This window comes from Harmonia axyridis, chromosome 1 (assembly GCF_914767665.1).
Source record: "Harmonia axyridis chromosome 1, icHarAxyr1.1, whole genome shotgun sequence".
In the NCBI taxonomy this organism is placed as follows: domain Eukaryota; kingdom Metazoa; phylum Arthropoda; class Insecta; order Coleoptera; family Coccinellidae; genus Harmonia; species Harmonia axyridis.
This window is the reverse complement of record NC_059501.1, coordinates 75919050-75938328: the sequence shown is the minus strand read 5'-3', so window position 1 is coordinate 75938328 and position 19279 is coordinate 75919050. Positions and strand designations below refer to the sequence as shown.

The window sequence follows — 19279 nt, the reverse complement described above, 5'->3', positions numbered from 1 at the left end:
ATAAGTATTCATTTTCATACGAGCGTACTATAAGTGTATATACCCCACTGTATCATTTTTCCTGAACACCATAGATCATTGTGAAGGGTCATGTTCCAAATGTCATTCTTGACACGTCACTCTTTGCCGAACCTCATTTTTCCATCAGCTGCAAGTATGACACGAAACGATATATCAATTTTCGGTGAGCTCTTAAGCAAAGTGAAAAATGTCCTAATCTCAACGTCGCAACAATTTGCCAGTGGCGTAGAAATATTCGGATGATATTTCAAAAGGATAATCACCCGCCATTCTACATTGCAATTAATCCTAACATGACAGACGTTAAGTCAATCAAGCAGCTATTATATATGACAAAAATTCAACCCCAATAAAAATCTTTCACTTCATCCTCATCCGATAAAGAGTGCTCGTAGCTATGAGGGAAATAAAATTTTAAATTGCAGCGGCCTCAGATGAATGGCTAGTCCGAATATCTCATTTCCCAGGACGTAAAGGATGAAAGGAGTTAGATAAATGTCACCTTCATTCTAATGCTCCATTGTTAGTTGGGATTTACATCGGAAATTCCTCCATTCTCCCTGGATATAATAACATTTTTCAATTCATGGACTCTTTTTATTAGGAGGATGTCATTTTCGATCGTTTCAGAAGGAAAAAAAGGATTTCGTGGAGCTTTTACAAGGGGACGTTTGGAGCTATATTAATTAACTCCATTTCAGCAGTATGCGGCTCTATCGATTTTATGGTACATTTCTGTTATACAATAGGATTACATTTTTTCTACTCAAGAAGAGATTTTTTTTAATGAAATAGAATTTACCCAATATGTTTTATCTTAATTTCATTATAATCATCAGTGAAGTGAGATCAGGAGCTTCATTCGAACTTTTCAACGCTGCATGAAACGGTAATAATAACAGGAACGTATTCTTAAGTGGTCTTCAAGAAAGTCGTGAAACGGTTCTCAAAAGTTCATTGAAGTTATGCATTCCTCACAAAATTCAATTAGCTGATGTGCTTAACTTGCAACACTTCGAACGTGAATATTCATCCAAAATAACCCCTAGAACCTCAGTTCCCTCTTCTGAATTAATGAGGTTTCCTAAATATGATAAACGAAGATCAATAAATAGTTTTTATTTGTAAATGTGATTTGGAAACACTTCGATTCATTGGAAAGAACATATTTTTAACTTGAATGAACCTATTTTGAGCCCCCTGAAGAAATAGCCAATCAATAATTTCTTTGATTCCTTATATATTTCGAAATCATCACAATGGTTGAGATTAATTCACTTGATCATTCTAAAAGTCAGAAAATTTTGCAAATTAGTTTCGTAGAAGATTTGATATTTTTCAACTTTCGAATCATAAATGAAATTTGTTTACGGAAGCATTAAAAAATTATACTTCTGATGAATTAGACTTCATAAATAAGATAAACGTATGGTGTACTGAAAAAAGCACATGGATGTTTATAAAAATTTTAAATTTTCAAACCAGAAAATTATGGTAATATCCTGCAACTCTCGAATTCAAGAAATATCATCGAAAGCTTTGTCAATTATTATGTCGCAAATTCAGAAAAAATTCACCATAATTTTTATTTTTTAAATGAGACCCCTTTTTTGAGATTACATTTGATGCTAGGATTGAAAATACTGATAGTATCCTTAAATTATTATAGATCTATTTGAAATTCTCTGGATTTATGTTGTACTAACGTAAAAAAATTCAAACTTTGTCATATGAAAGGTTATATAACAAATGAACATTATGAGAACATCTGTCAGATTTTAATTAGTTAAAGAAATTAATGGCTTCAGAAGTTCTTCAATATCTATTGATATGATTTATTTAACAAAAAGTATGCTTGGAAACAAACATGAATACAGTTGTCAGTTCATCGTTCCAATTGTCATTTCTGTTTCATTAAAATTGTAGCAAAATGTTGAGACTTGTTACTAAATTAATAATTCTTAATTTTTTCGTTTTCTACTGGATGGAAATTCATCTCAATATGATCAAAAAGTAAAACATTCCATTTATTTCGACTTCTTCAGGTGAGTATGGTAACTGTTACCATACTCACCTGGAGAAATCAAAATGTAATTTGACGGAACAATTTTTGTGTAATCAATAAAAATTAGCGGAAATAAACCGATTTACATGTCAATCATACTAAGTTAATAAGTTGAAGATTATGCCTATATTATATTCTTTCAAGTTATCGCTATGGGAGAAACTATTGACAAGTGTATTTACGCTTGATTCTAGCATTTTTTTTGTTAATAATAAATCATATCGATAGTCCTTAAGTGAGAGTTTCGAAGCCTAGATACATGGCTCAAACAATGAAATCAAACATTTGTGTCTTTGTCTTAATTACATGACCTTTTATATGGCAAACTTTGTCATTGAGCTAAAAAATCATCCTGTACAACCGTTATTACCTATGTCTCAGAAAAATTTCAGCTTGGAAAAGAATATCGAATGAAATCATAATATCAATTTTCAGATATCAAATGCCCAGTTCTCCAGAAACATCTAATAAGTATTGGTACTCAAGACAACCTGTTTATAGATTGCAGAAGTTCAAATGATAATCATATTTATTTTCATTTATTTTCATGAAGCCAGATATGTATAGAATTATAAACGAAATTTCGAAAATAGATTTCGACTGTAAACAGTGTGAAAACAGTTCAACTACCCTATAAAACAAATCGATCGATATTTCTATGTGAACGAAAACCAGCTACCCTAAAGACGTCGTTAGTATGAAAACAGGATCATCAACAACTGCAATATCGATAAAACTACCTCTTTAAAACGCCAACCCCCGCTGCATATCTCAGCCGAGATATTCACCTTGCCGAAACAAATAGAACAAAGAGATTTGCCAAAGTGTGTCAACATCTTTCGAACCTCGCAAAAATACAATCTGCTAAGGCAGCATTTGCAATTCGAACGCAGCTTTGTTCGTTAGGGGTAAGCACCCGAATTTACATAAAAATTTTGCAATTCAGATCGGGAAGTCTAACAGTAATGAGGGAGTCATCCGTTCGGGTTTGCTGATTCCATCTGTTGAATACGTACGTACCTTCAATATTTCCTATTTGTATGCATCATGATGAGAGCTCAGGAGGAAGAGCAAAGATAGAATTGATGAGCTCGCGGCGTGTGTTTTTTCAACCACTTATTGTCATTCCACGTTATTTTGAGGAGCTTGTTAATCAGTTGTTTGTGGTTTGTTTTGGAAAACTCGAGATGTTTTGTCTGAATTGTAATGTGAAAAGAGTTCTAGCAAACACCATACTTCAATAAAGTTCTGACCATATTTTTGATGTCCCATATATATGGTTTGAATATAAAAAATTATTTGGAAGGAAGGCATAGCCTTCATACTGCGTTTTTAGGTATTGATAGTATCAAAGTTATCATGATATTGAGAACACATGAATAAAACTTCATCAAACATGACTAACTTGACAGCGCTGACTAATACCTTATGGTACTACTAGCTAAGGAATCCGTTATTGATATTTCAACTTCTTTGCGAATATCCCAATTTCGATTCGATTTGGTATGATTTTGAGTTAACAATGATTAGGTTAGTTAAAAATATCTCCAATAACAGCAAGGATAAATATCCAATTTATATTCCTCCTATAGATTTTACTCGATTTGGTATGATTTTGAAAAAACTATGATTAGGTTAGTTGAAAATATCCCCAATAACAGCAAGGATAAATACATATAATTGGAATTATGGATTCTGAACGAATAAAAGTGAGTTCAAGTTTTCCAGAATAAAGTATCAGATATTGTAGAGGAAACTAATAACTTATTCAGTTTTTCTGCGCATCTGCATATTGCTCCCGAATTCTCTTCCACTTCTGGCGAGTCAAATGCTTTTGCCGCTTTGCTTTATCTTATTAACTATTTTTCTTCATTATTGCTCAATTTTCGCTGTTGCTTTGTACTCAGTTGTTATTTGTTTACCGACAGTGAAAATTTAATTCTTGTTGTACCGGGTTTTTCACCATAATTTGACCCCCCCTTCAACTTTGTTACTAAGAGAGATACAAAAAAATGTTTTCCACAAAAGTTTCACGAAATCGACTAATGTTTTTTAAAATGATTTCACAAAACGAAATATATACAGAGTGGGCCACATATTGATAGCAACTTCATTTTTTCAAATTGAACACCCTGTATATTTTTCTATATTTGACTAGCTCTTTTTCCCCTGATTTCAAATATATAACATATCATATGTTTGGCCTATCTCTCTTATTCTGAGTACCACAGAGTTTCAAATTTCAAGAACCACCTAGCATGCTCAGTAATCAGTTTTCAAGTGGTAGGCTGCGATAACTCAAAATTCTCTTTTTTGAGTTATCTCGTTGGCAACGATATGACATATAGTCAAATTGCCAACGAGATAACTCAAAAAAGATCATTTTGAGTTATCGCAGCCTACCACTTGAAAACTGCCAGCTTGCATGCCAGGTGGTTCTTAAAATTTGAAACTCTGTGGTACTCAGAATAAGAGAGAAAGGCCAAACATATGTTATATATTTTAAATCAGGGGAAAAAGAACTAGTCAAATATAGAAAAATATACAGGGTGTTCCATTTGAAAAAATGAAGTTGCTATCAATATGTGGCCCAATCTGTATATATTTTGTTTTGTGGAATCATTTCAAAAAACACTAGTCGATTTCGTGAAACTTTTGTGAAAAACATTTTTTTGTACCTCTTTTAGTAACAAAGTTAAAGGGGGGTCAAATTATGGTGAAAAACCCGGTACATGTGCAGAGCCAATTTATTCAGTGAGTTTCATCAGATATTTAAAAAAAAAATGAGTGTTCTCGTACCATGGTTCCTGTATAATTAATTGGACAAATTCGTTTTTTTGTATTACCAGTGTATCATGTGTTTCAGCTTCAGGTTGCTAAATACCAGATCGCATTGGCTGAGATATATCCAACCTTCATTTCAATGGACACAGTACCTAGAAAAAAAAAGAAAATGTTATCTTATTGTCATTCAATCTCAACTAAGATTAAGTTACTTAAACTTCAATTGGAGTGGATAGTCCATAGGAAGATTGGACAGCAATCGATCTGCCTTTCACGAAATTAATAGGGAGGCAAATATGTCAGCATATAAGATAATTGCATTTGGCCGTTGTAATATAGGGAAGACATAACTCAAATCAAACGTCGACATATGTGGCCTATAATTGGAATATTCCGACAATACTAGCTATAATTTAGGAATGAAATATGCAGAAGATGGTCGAGAACCATTGTCATAATGAGACCTTCACTTATTTCAATCATATCCAAAGTATATATTCATTGAGTACCTACCTACTCTTGATCAAAAGGAACTAAAACATCAAAATATTTTTGAAAAGAGAATAGATATTCCTTAAAATGGTCAGAAAACGCAAAACTTTGTAATACTCTGCTGTTATGAAAACTCAAACATTATCATTTTATCATTTCTTTTTCTCTCAAATGATATTGATATGATATACTTATTTACTTGTCCTAGAGATGACGTCTTGGGAAAGCTTTTATTGGAAGATGAGAACCGTTTGGGATATAAACCCGATCATTCGGCAACACTAAGAAGAGGAAAGGTGTATTCGGCAGGGATCACTTAATGCCAAACTGACAATTCCAAAAGTGATATCGGTTTGAAACACAGCAAATCTTTGAAAGAGGAAACAATTTCGAAATTTGCGCAGTATCAACAAATTTCATTTAATAATATTGAAACAATCAATTTGATATTGAATCAATTTTTTCAACTTCCATTAGGAAAATAAATATCAACTGATGTGTATATTTATCGAAGTGCTGAAATGTCCACGAAAAACAATATCCATTTTGTTTTATTTACCGTTACCATGGCATGGCCTACGGATATTACGTTTATAGGGTTACCGTAACTCACAATGTAATTGGTAACAAAGTTTTTTTCATAACTCATGAAAACGACACCGTAAAATGAACATTAAAAATAACTCTTGTATATGGGTCAGCTCCACTCAGTCTGCATGGTTCGATATTATGATTTTTCTTCACACATAATTCCTTCAGCAGAAAAAGTTCTCATTCATTCGAATACTGCACTGATAGTTTCTAGTTACAAAATGGTGTATCGATTTCTTGCTTTTTTTGTCTGGTAGGTATTCATTCAATAGCTCTAGTTTGAAACATTTATCCGACTGTTCAATGATGTGAAGCTAACTGAATTATTATCCAATATTGCAACGGATGGAGAAAACCAGAAATATCTTTGTTGTGGAACGATTACTTCCAGATGATTGGAAACGAAAGAAACACAAGTTCTAACGAGTTTCTGTTCAACTTGTAAGTACGTGTACTCATCGGAGTAGTGGATGGAAAAAGCTGATAGTAGGTGAAAATCTATAATTGAGCAAATAATTTTTTAGTTCAAATCAATAGAGAACAGCTACACAATTCGACGTCCACAATAGCATCTTCTGGTAACAAGAATGGAAAAGTTAAGTGGTTCAGATCAATGATTTAGTTTTTGTGTTGTGTGTACTTCGATATTAAATATCATAGTAATACACATTATCACTTTAGTGTCTTTTACTAATCTGTATTCATTCAAACAGTTTGAATATGAATTGATAAGGTGAAACTATTGCAAAATTTCATTTTAGTTTATTACATTACATTACTTACCTCTCCGTAGCGGAGCACTGTATACCCCAGGCGATTCCGAACTTCCGAGAGAAGCGCAGTCTATGACGCCATCTCTAGGGTTTATTCGAATCTTCATGTATTAGATCTTTGCGATAAGAATTATTATATTCAGTGTTATCGAAACAATACATGTTTCCAATTCCATATTCATAAGTGGTTGAATTTTCGAAAAATGTTCAATGTTAATATATAAACGGTTTCGTAGATATGATATGATGAATATATCATTCGGAAAGTATATCACTGAAGTGAAACAACCAGGAAGAAGTGTTTAATCTGATGCTATTTTTGTAACCATTTGATATTTCGTGAGATAGAAGAACTAAAACCAGCCCTGTGTAAATCCGCAATGTCTTTTTTTCTATCATCCCGTTTGTAACTCTGGAAAATCGATTGAAAAATTCAGTGCCTGCAGAGAAATATCACGCCATATAATTCAAGACAAGAGGTCAAATAGACCGGAACCGAGAACCTTTTTGGTCTTTGTTTGTTCGCTAACTTGCGAAGTTTACCTGTCTTGTTCCAATAATCGCCCAACCGCAGATTCCCTAATTCTACTTCAAAAAACAACGAAATGCACTTAACTGTCCTGCTTCTGTTCGTGAAACAACGAAATATATTCTAGACCGAGATGTCGGTCACTGAAATAACGACCGTTTCTACCCTTTTTATACGCTTGAGTATAACTTAGAAAGAAAAATTCTTGAGATTAATTTGAAGAAATGAAAATATTGATGTATCGGGTGTCCCAAATTCATTGTCTAATGATTTGATCTCAGAATTCTTTTGAGCTAGAAAAAAAATTAGTTCCACATTCTCCGGCTCTATTTTGACAGAATTAATTTGGTGAAAACCGCAACTATTTTCAAGCTATTAGATAAAGTTTAAAGAGGACGTTAAACGAAAAGTTCTCATAACTTTTTTATTACTGGTGCTATAAACATGAAACAAAAACACTCAATAGGCACTTTTGCTAGTAGAATCCAACAGTATGATCATTCGTTCATTGTTGCAATCAGTTTTGAAGTTCTGATACAAACTTGTGTTTTTTTTTTTAAGGTAAATAGAGAAATTTCTGCAACAAATAAAATCACTATAATTTTTCCTTATTCAAAAATATAAAACATTTTTATCATACTATAAAATTCTTCAAAAGTGTCAGTTTCATACGGCAAATCAACCAGATGGCTATCTATGATAATCGGTGAACTTCAGATAACTAAAATAGTCGGTGGACACCAAGGTCTCTGGGTTTAACATCGTTAGATTCTTCTAACATTTTCGAATTGATCAATTTCTATTCTAGAAAATGGTGTTTCTCGAGTAATAAGAAAGATAATAAAGTGAATCAATAAGTGTTAGTTCAATTCCAAATCAATAATGAAACTGTTACACTCCACAGAATGTTATAAATTTGATGACAAAAGCAGGTTATAACTGCGACACCCAGTAATTGTAGACTGAAAGTTTTATTCGGATTTCGTTTACGCACTAACGTTCAGGAAAAAATAACCTTTCTTTCAAAACAAAAATATCCAAATCGGACAAGTAGTTTTGACAAAAATATATCCCAAACTTTTGCCTGATTTTCAGTGCTGCGTTAATTCATTGTGAAATATCATTTATGCTATTAAACCAGTGATGCTTTTTCATATAAATCAACAGTTTGTATTCAGGTTAACAATCACCAAATGAAAAAGGGTTTCATATCCCTGATATTCTGACAGAACTCGTGTGATTTGATATCTACTCAAGGATGTTCAATATCTTGAAGAAATGTCCTTATCCCTGTCATGACAATGGTAATAACTCTGTCTGCCCGAGAGGTGGCGTTATGGGTTTCGCGCCACACTCTAGTGCGGCCCCGGCGGCAGTAGTGACTGCCACATTACAGCAGTCACCCCTTCTTTTCGGAGGGGGAAAGTTAAATAGGCAGAGATCCCTGTTATGTTTTATTTAAGATTTCAGTGATCTTAGGATGAAACATCGCAATCCTCATAGAGAGGAAAGATGCAGCTTAAAAGAAAGAGAGAAAGACTCGACAAAAAATAAAAAATATTCGAGAACGGCAAATCTTAAAAAAGAATCAATCAAATTGAAATGATAATCGTCTACAACGAGGTGATTTCCAATCAAAACTTCAATTTTTTTGAGTTCTCCAAACAACCACCTTTTTCTCTCTAAAATCGGTGACTTTTTTTACCACAGAAGTGGACATATCAGATAAAATAGTTGGAGGGGGATGTGTCAAAAGAAAATATATTAATTCTTTCATTACCGAAGAAGAAAACAAGAATGGCGCCGACTATTTGAGTAATATATAATGGGTAAATTTACGGATAACGAGAAAGAGAATGACGAATTACTAAAATGATGTTATAGTTGAAACTATGCTCAATAATTGTACAAAATGCAAAATACAAAAATGGATATAATAATCATTGCAAACCTAATACTATAATAATATATGAAATATAATTCAAGTATATCCAGAGTATTCCTATATAACAAAAACCTGTGGAGATAAGTTTGGACATCTTAGGCGGGAGAGGTAACTTTTCCAGGACAAAAACAGTCCAGAATACTGGCTCAGAGTATTTTATGGTCTGAAGTTTCACCAAGATGATAGGCGTTCTTGAACGATTTCAATAAAATATAATGTGACAAGTATGATTACTTCAAATAATCATTGGAAGACTCAGATTGAAACTTACTCTTGTTGTTCAATCCGAACTTATAAATCCAGATCAAGATCCAAACCACAATCAATCAAACTGCCAAAATCATAAACTAACAAACAAAAAAAGGTCTCACGAAGGATTATCACATTTATCATCTAATACCCTTCCTCTTACAACACCCCAAACTCATACACAAACAAACCGGTAAAAAGCACACGAAACGTTATCGAATACACCATCTAACACCCTTAATTTCTGTTGATATGTCCCAATTATGAACCCATTCTTCCTGCAATTTCCTTCCGCGGGTATTGTATTCAATTACATCCACCCCACAAAACGATAGGCATTCGAACCTAATCTCATGCTGATTAATTTGGTTTCAGGCTGATGCCTCCAGGACCAATTCGGACAGGAATTCATTAGTGCCGATTGTAATGTATTGAATGATACACGCTGTGATGGATATTCCAGTTTATAAATCGTCCAATCTCGACGATGCGCAGTTTTTGATGATCTCTCCGTTTTTTTTTTCCATTTTGTTTACCTTTTGTAGTGAATACACAAACCGTTAATTTTCTGATAGAGTTTTCGATTCGACAATCAATCAAACAGTTTGCCGTAACAATAACGTTGTGTGCGGTGGTGATGCTGAATTGAGATATTTCTGAAATTATTCAATAGGTGGGTGGGTTAGTTTTGATGGGGAGTTATGAGAATTTTTGTTTGGGATACAGGCTGCTGTTTCCAAAAATAAGGTAGCAGATGACAAGAATCCAGCAATAACAGCATAGAGATACCAAACGAATTGATTATTGTTCTGTTGGCTCTGATTGGATGGGTCTAGTGAAGGGTATAAGTAGAATTGTAAAAACATTTGTCGATGTATAATTGTAGGCTTGGTTGATCGATCGTCTAGAGGTATGATTCGATTACCTGGCCTTTCGTCTTTTTCTCCGTGACTTTGTTGGATTTGCAATAATTAAACTCTATTCAATTATTTACATCTTTTTACAAAGCCACACTTATACAGTACAAACTCAGTATTGAGAAGATCCTAATTACGTCTTAATTACAAGTTTCTCACTACGGTACTGAATTTCGTCTTTAACTCGTTTGTTGATTACTCGAAACATCTTCGTTTATCACGTCTTCGTCGTACTTCAAGTTTTCGGTCAACTCGTCTCTAACTCGTCTTAATTTAGTCCGCGAACCGTCTTTTCGTCTTACGTCTTAAGTTGACCGACCGAACTTGACTCGTCTTCGGCTTAATTTGAACTGTCTCTCTACCGATTGGAACTTACCCTGTCTCGAATATCGACCTCCCTTCTTTTGGTTTGACCACACCCTTAGGGAAAAGTACCATCCCCTAGTACAATAAGAGCTTTGCCGTACCGCCCACAAAGATCTTCGCGGATTCCTGGAAATCGAATATTCCCGAAGGACTAGAACTTGATACACAGATGTGACACGTCTGGTACGACCGTATTGTCTTCGAACTTTCTCAACCCCCCAATAAATCTCTTCAAGATTTACCGCTCCATGACATATCTTCGACAGCTCGAAGAATAACACATCCTTTCTACATTATATGTACAATAACAATTCGTTCTCTGTAAATTCATTGAAATTGTCATGCCCTCGACACTTGAAGAAAACTAATAGGTCTCCAAGTATCCGGTTGACCATCTCAATTATTTACAGGGAACAATAACTGGATCTTACATAAATGTATATTATTTTCGGACAGGAATTCATTAGTGTCGATTGTAATGTATTGAAATTTACACGCTGTGATGGATATTCCAGTTCATAAATCGTCCAATCTCGACGATGCGCAGTTTTTGATGATCTCTCCGTTTTTTTTTTTCCATTTTGTACACCTTTTGTAGTGAATACACAAACCGTTAATTTTGTGATAGAGTTTTCGATTCGACAATTAATCAAACAGTTTGCCGTAACAATAACATTGTGTGTGGTTCTGATGCTGAATTGAGATATTTCTGGAATTATTCAATAGGTGGGTGGGTTAGTTTTGATGGGAGAGTTATGAGAATTTTTGTTGGTGATACAGGCTCCTGTTTCCAAAAAAAGGTTAGCAGATGACAAGAATCCAGCAGTAACACCATAGAAATACCAAACGAATTGATAATCGTTCTGTTGGCTCTCATTGGATGGGACTTGTGAAGGGTATAAGTAGTATTGTAAAGACATTTGTCGATGTATAAATGTATGCTTGGTTAATCGATCGTCTAGAGGTATGATTCGATTACCTGGCCTTTCGTCTTTTTCTCCGTGACTTTGTTGGGTTTGTAATAATTAACCTCTTTTGAATTATTTACATCTATTTACAAAGCCACAATTATACAGTACAAACCCAGTATTGAGAAGATCTTAATTACGTCTTAATTACAAGTTTCTCACTACGGTACTGAATTTCGTCTTTAACTCGTTTGTTGATTACTCGAAACGTCTTGGATTATCACGTCTTCGTCGTACTTCAAGTTTTCGGTCGTCTCGTCTGTAACTTGTTCGCGACTCGTCTTAATCTAGTTCGCGAACCGTCTTTTCGACTTACGTCTTGAATTGACCGACCGAACTTGACTCGTCTTCGGCTTAAGTTGAACTGTACCCGTCTTCGGCTTAATTTGAACTGTCTCTCTGCCGATTGGAACTTACTCTGTCTCGAATATCGACCTCTCTTCTTTCGGCTTGAACACACCCTTAGGGAAAAGTACCATCCCCTGGTCCAATAAGAGCTTTGCCGTACCGCCCACAAAGATCTTCGCGGATTCCTGGAAATCGAATAATCCCGAAGGACTAGAACTTCAAACACAGATGTGACACGTCTGGTACGACCGTATTGTCTTCGAACTTTCTCAACCCCCCAATAAATCTCTTCAAGATTTACCGCTCCATGACATATCTTCGACACCTCGAAGAATTACACATCCTTTTTACATTATATGTACAATAACAATTCGTTCCCTGTAAATTCATTGAAATGTCATGCCCTCGACACTTGAAGAAAACTAATAGGTCTCCAAGTATCCGGTTGACCATCTCAATTATTTACAGGGAACAATAACTGGATCCTACATAAATGTATATTATTTTCGGACAGGAATTCATTAGTGTCGATTGCAATGTATTGAATGATCTATGCATCTTTTTCTCGGTCTTCCTATGCTTCTTTTTGTCTCTCGAGGTCTCCAAAACGTCACTTTATGTGACCATGTCCCCTCTCTCGTAACATGTGCCTTCCACTGCCACGTAAGTTTCGCTATTCTACTCATGATGTCAGTTTCCCTGGTCTTTTTTCGTATTTCGTTGTTCGGAATTTTGTCCCTTAAGCTTATACCCAGCATAATTATTTCTCGTTGAAGGAATTGATGTACGATGGTTATCAAACTACTTGTGATTCCAAGACGTGGTGACCCAAGGGAGGCTGTCTCCACGCAAAAACAAATGGAATTATGCTTGGGTTATCTAGCTAATCCAGGGTATCAAAGTGAAATTAGAGAAGAGCTGGGGGTATCTCTAATTATGGTGTCACTTACAGTGGGTTCTGTTGAGAATATTTTTCAAGAAGGTCGTACGGCATTTAAAATTCCCCACTACTCCTGATGAAATTGTGCAACTTTTCCCAAAAGCAATTGGAGTGATTTATTGCACTCACATAGGAGTTTTGAAACCAAAAATCCAAGGAGAACTATACATACACCGGAAAAACAAGCCTACTCTTAAGGTTCAAGCGTCATGTGACATGCACAAGCGGTGTGGTCAGTTGTCCTGGATCCGTGGTCAACGCCAGAATTAAAAACCTCGAGTTAAAGTATAAATCCCTCAATTTTTATTAATGTGGCTAACAAGTTTCGCCTAATGATAAAACACAGTTCTTTGATGTGAAAAAAAATGATGTGCAAGCAAAGCAAGGACTCGACAAGTGTTATTCCTACTCTGCTCCATCAACAAAAATGGTTAAAAGATGGTATGCTGACTTTAAACATGATTGAAGAATCAAGGCTGACCAGTTCTGATCGTCCAAATGCGGCAGTTTCCTCAGAAAATATTGAAAATGTGCAGGGAATGGTTTTGGGCTATCATAAATTGAAGTTGCGTGAGATAGTAGTGGAGTTTTAGATATCTGAAGGCAGTGTATTCACTATTTTGGGTGAACATTTGTCCATGAAAAAGCTTTCGCGTTTGCTCACTGCTCAACAACGCATCGTCAATTCCGAATGCTGTCTAGACTGTTTATGCAGAAAAACAGGATTTTTGGTATGTAACAATGGACCAAACGTAGATCCATCCCTTTACTCCTGACTCAAAGAGAGCTTCAGCTGTGTGGAAAGCAATGGGTAAAAGCTGATCGAAGCGACCAAAATCCCAAACATCAGCTGGCAAGGTTATGGCAATGGTATTATTGAATGTGCATGGTATATTGTTCATCCACTATTTTCACAGAGATGAATCAATAGAGACTATCACGTAACGTTATTGGATTGATTGAGTGCAGAAATAAGGAAAAATCGTCATCAAATACAAAAAAAAAATCCTGAATTTCCCTTCTCACAAATCAAATTGAATCATTGTCAAATCGAATGAGAAGAGCTTCTAATGAAGTGTATATATATACAACATTCACCGTTTGAAATGCTCATGGAAGTGGATCCAAAGCACAATCAGATCTTCACATTAAAATATTATTATTAGTATTATTCATGGTAGCACCAAATATTTCACATTCTTCACAAAAGTTCCTAATGAAATGAAAGTTCACATCAACAAAACAACAACAAAATATCTATGTGACGATAAACTATAACACAGACAATACCGCATTGTATCAATTAAAAATCACTTTCAATTCAACAAAATCATGAACTTTATGAAACATACCTTCAATAAGGAAACACTTCATCTTATGTCAGAAAATCCTCATGAACAATTTTCTACTTATAGAGTTATAACAAAACAAAGTTTGGTAAGGCCAAATTTACGGAAACCATAGTCGAATTCAGCCCATTGGTGAACTGACCCACGGTTTTTAGATCTAAACCATTTAGGTCTCTTCATTCAAGAGTTATGTGTTTACGGGCCTAATAACGAACAACATAAAGTTCAATGCGCTCAGAATCCGGGATTTCACGTTTGATGAACATTTTTCCATTAAATTTACCTCATGGAAAAAAAAATTGGATCAGATTAACTAGATCAAATGAATACTCGAATATTCACAACGAAAAATTAGCTACATATCTACAATCATGCTTTTAAGTAGATTAAAATCATACCTAGGGCAAATCCATCTATCACAGCATCAAAGCGAGATACCTATTCATATGTGAGTGAAATCTCACATATTCATTCTGTTTTTTGATGAAACCTCTGCATAAAGGAATCGGTGGCAGATTTATTTCGTGCAAAAAACCCCACTGTGAGGAAAATCCATTTTCCTCAGAGCACGAACGTAAAAATGCTCTCATCAATTTCACAAGAACAACGATCCATAAAAAATACAGAATACATTTTACCGATTGCCTGTTGTGAAATTCAAGTAGTACGATTATAAATAATTCAGGATATTGCAGGTTCCCCCGGGAAAGATATGCAAGCTGTTTATGTCGGTGAATGAACGTTAAGAAAATGGGCGTGTGGAAGGAGCAGAAGTTCGTCTATAAAAAGTGGTTTAAAAGAGATTTTAATAGGGGGGTATAAATACTGATACATTTTTAATGATTATTAACTTCGGTTTAATATTTTTTGCATCAAGTAAGCTGAGTGCTGAGAAAAAATTCTGTTTCAGTGGGAATATGATATTTTGAACCGGTAAAATTATGAAATAAATTCAAGGCAAAAACTCAAGTGAAATCTGGGGCTTATGTTCTTAATCCAGGTATTGACTTCGATCGAAATTGGAGACGTACTGTTATAAACAAAATTACAAGCTAATTTCATTTTTTTCGTTCTGAAGAAACTGACTAAACTTATTTTCTAAATTTAAACGTCTCGATAAGGTGCTTCCAGATTATTTTACTCTGCCTCTTGTGAAAGTATAGAATTTCATTATCTCTGAATTCCCTGACTCCATATAAATACCTTCGCTATGATGCATCAAGGAAGAAAATAAAAGAAAATTGCCTCTCCTAGGTACATAGAAAATTAGCTATATATAGCATACAGGTGGAACTCTTTTTTTTTACGGTGTCCACATATGTCAGTCCTCTCGATCTCAAAGCATCAATTAATTATATTAAGGTAAACTAGTTGTAACTAGTTATATTTTTAATACAGCCATGTAAAGGTTGCGGCAGCATAACATGAATTAGTTTCAGTCCATATTTCGCTGTTTTTTTAGGCATTTAAACCATCAAATATAGAAATTCTCTGAAAACTACCGGCATCTCATCTACCTACAGTGGCATATTGAGTGTAGACTTGTAGACTATTCGACAGCTGTATACAAATTTTTTAGGAATGTAAGTTATCTTAGCTGATTTATCCCTCTAAATTTTTTGTGTCCTGTCAAACAGAGTTACAAACATAAGAATCTATTTTTGGACATTCCGCATCGAAAAATCTTCATATCAATACCATAAGTGCTGAATATAAATTCTGCATGTTCATGGTTAGATTGGAAGACAGCTGAATACATGGAAAGTCCAATTAAAGCCTACAGATCAATGTTCAACGATATCTACATTCTGTAATTCTGGTCGATCTTGATCTGTTTATTCTGATCTCTCTGTTCCCAGGTTCCAACTCCTTCTGTCAAAACACATATTTCCCTCCAAGTTTCCTGCTTTCATGGATTCTTCTATGTCATCTTTCTGTCTTGGTCTTTCTCTCTTCCGCCTCTCTGGATGAAACCACACCAACACTTTTCTTGGCCATCAGAATTGGAGGCATTATTTGATCAAGACCAAACGCAACAAGAATAAGCAAGATGATTGGGAGTGACACAACAAGTCATTTCAAAAGCGTGAAAGTCATGAGAATGATTCAGAAACAAAGATATGGGGTGCCGTACGAGTTGGAGTTGAAAAATAATTTCATAAGCGTTTGTTCCAAGGACGGAAAAGATTTCTGCATCGCATTGTGACTGGAGACGAAAAATGGGTTCATTGCGATAATTCAAAGCGCAGAAAATCATGAGGAGATCCCGGCCATGCTTCCATTTCGACGGTCAAACCGAATATTCACGGTTCCAAGATCATGCTCAATATTTGGTGGGACCAGCTCGACGTGTATAATGAATTGTTAAAACCGACTGAAAAAATCACAGGACTTCGTTATTGATGGAAATATTAATGCGTTTGAGCCGAGCATTGAGGAAGAAACGGCCGCAATACAACGTCATGACATGAGTGATTTTACAGCATGACAATGTTCAACTCAATGTTCCGAAAGGGGTCAAGACATACTTGGAAACGTTGAAATGGGAATTCCTTCCTCACCCGCCGTATTCTCCAGACGTTTCTCCCTCGGACTATCACTTGTTTCGAACAATGGCACACGGAGTGACTGACTAGCATTTCTGGTATTATGAAGAAATAAAAAGATGGATCGATTCGTAGATCGCTTCAGAAGATGATGAAGGATTATTTCTTTCTTTATTGAAGATGACTTGCAGAAACTCAGCTTTGTTGAAGTTTTTTATCCATCCGTTTTCTAGAGGAAGGTTGTTGCTGTCTTTGCTAGCCACGATAGCCTCTTAGTAAGGTTCATTGAGAGACCTGCTAAAAATACACTTCTTTCAGTCTTCGGACCATTTAACTTATAATCATGCTGATTCTCTAAAAAAAAACAATCTGATTATCTTCTAAGTGGATCAATATAACCAAAATCGTGTGCGCCAGTACTACTATATACCACAATCAACAGCGTTGACGCAATTGAACTCGCAGCTATCAAAGAATGCAGAATTCTCCTGCGCAGGAAAAAGGAAAATCTAACAAATTGGCTCACTAACCCCATCTATTTAAATGTTGCTAGAAATATTGAAGAAGCATAGAAACTTATTTCTTACCAACATTCAAGCCTTAATATCTTTTGTTTCCAAAAAATTATTCACAAAATCCTGAAATCAACAACGAAATAATTTCTAATTCAAAATAACCGATGTAATGAAATTTATAACAGCTATTCACAACTGATACACTAAATCACCAAATAAATAAACCCATATAAATTTACAACCCGCGTATTTTCAATAAACATACCCATTATTCTCGTCGAGCGAAATACATTCAATCCGAAAACACAATCTGAATATTGAATCTATATTTCTGTTTTCATTCCGAGAGATGTCTTCCTGATAAGGGTTGGTGAAATTAATGATGTACATTTTGCTGACCGTGAGCGTGGACAAGTCAAGACATCAATCTCCCAGAAGAGCTATCGACTCCTGCAGACGTTCCTGGGTCGTATATCCTGTTGATTTATCAACGTGTATCACTCGAGTATATGTGAACAAAAAGTTCAAATCGGTGTGGTCCGTATCTGGTCGATATATCAAGACGGAAATAGGGTAGTTCTAACTAATGGTTTATTGCCGTTTGAAGAAACGGAGCTATACGTAAGGTATTGATATGATCGATTTTAACTTGTTTTCGTTTTATGATGACCGTTTTGAAATGGTAATTGATGTTGGCTAGTAAACTTGTTTCAATCGGGTTATTCGAAATAAAATCTCAGATTATGTACAGGGTGGGCAAATTTCGATGTTTTAGCACTACAACTTTTGAACCAGAGGAGATAGACAAAATCTGATACCCACTTCTCGATCTCTTTTTCTGAGAAACTAAAAAGGGTAGTTTTCGTTTTTGGCCACCTTCTTTTGTTTTCGAGTTATAAGCGAAAATTGGAAAAACGGCGAAATCTAAAAACAGTTATATCTCCGCTAATACTCATGATAGAGCTCTGAAATTAAAACATTATACAGGCACTTTTTTACGTAGAATCCAGTGGCTTACTCGTATTTTCAAAAAAAATTTTAATTACGAAGCTATGACCCAAAGTTATGTTTTTTTAAATGGGAACACTAGATTTTTGTGCCATTTTCTGAAAGCTTAATTTTTCCTGATTTCAAAAATATATAACATCGTATGATTCGGATCAATATAAATAATAGAAAATGGCCAAAAACCTCTTTTCACCTGAGAGTCTCAATATTTCTATGGTTTCAACTGTTGATGAACACAGAAAAATTGAGCTTTCTATAACAAGAGCAGTGTCCTTCCGTCAATCTGATTATTTCTATGCTTTTCACTTATTTCTACAAAATTCGAATCTAGATATTATGTTTTATAAATTTTTTATCTAAAAATTGATTTGGAAATAACGGAGAAACCACAAGATCGAATTTTTCAATCGAAAGAGTTGTAATGAGATGCATGTATCAGGAGATTATTTTCATAGGTCTCCAGAATCAATACGCACAAGTACCAATCCATTTTAAACAGCATATGAAACAATGCATATCTGATTGAACTCAACATTTTAATTACGAAGGGACAAACAAGAAATAATATTTTACCTAATAATGACAACAATTGCACAATCCACAGTCGACACCTCTTCTCGATATTTCAATAGATGAATATTTGAAACTTTGTTCAAGCTACCTAGGAACCTTTTTCCAAGTTGGTTTATCTTTTCGAAACTATTTGTATAAAATAAATATAAATTCGAATTTTGTAGAAATAAGTGAAAAGCATAGAAATAATCAGATTGACGGAAGGACACTGCTCTTGTTATAGGAAGGCTCATCAACAGTTGAAACCATAGAAATATTGAGACTCTTAAGGAAAAAAAGGTTTTTGACCCTTTTCTGTTA

At 34.8% G+C, this 19279-nt stretch overlaps 1 protein-coding gene across 1 annotated transcript in view; it reads right to left on the bottom strand.

Annotated features, from left to right (window-relative positions):
- LOC123678213 overlaps positions 1–19279 on the bottom strand; it is a 452860-nt gene that overhangs the window by 343511 nt on the left and 90070 nt on the right. The gene's annotated exons all lie outside the window — the stretch shown is intronic.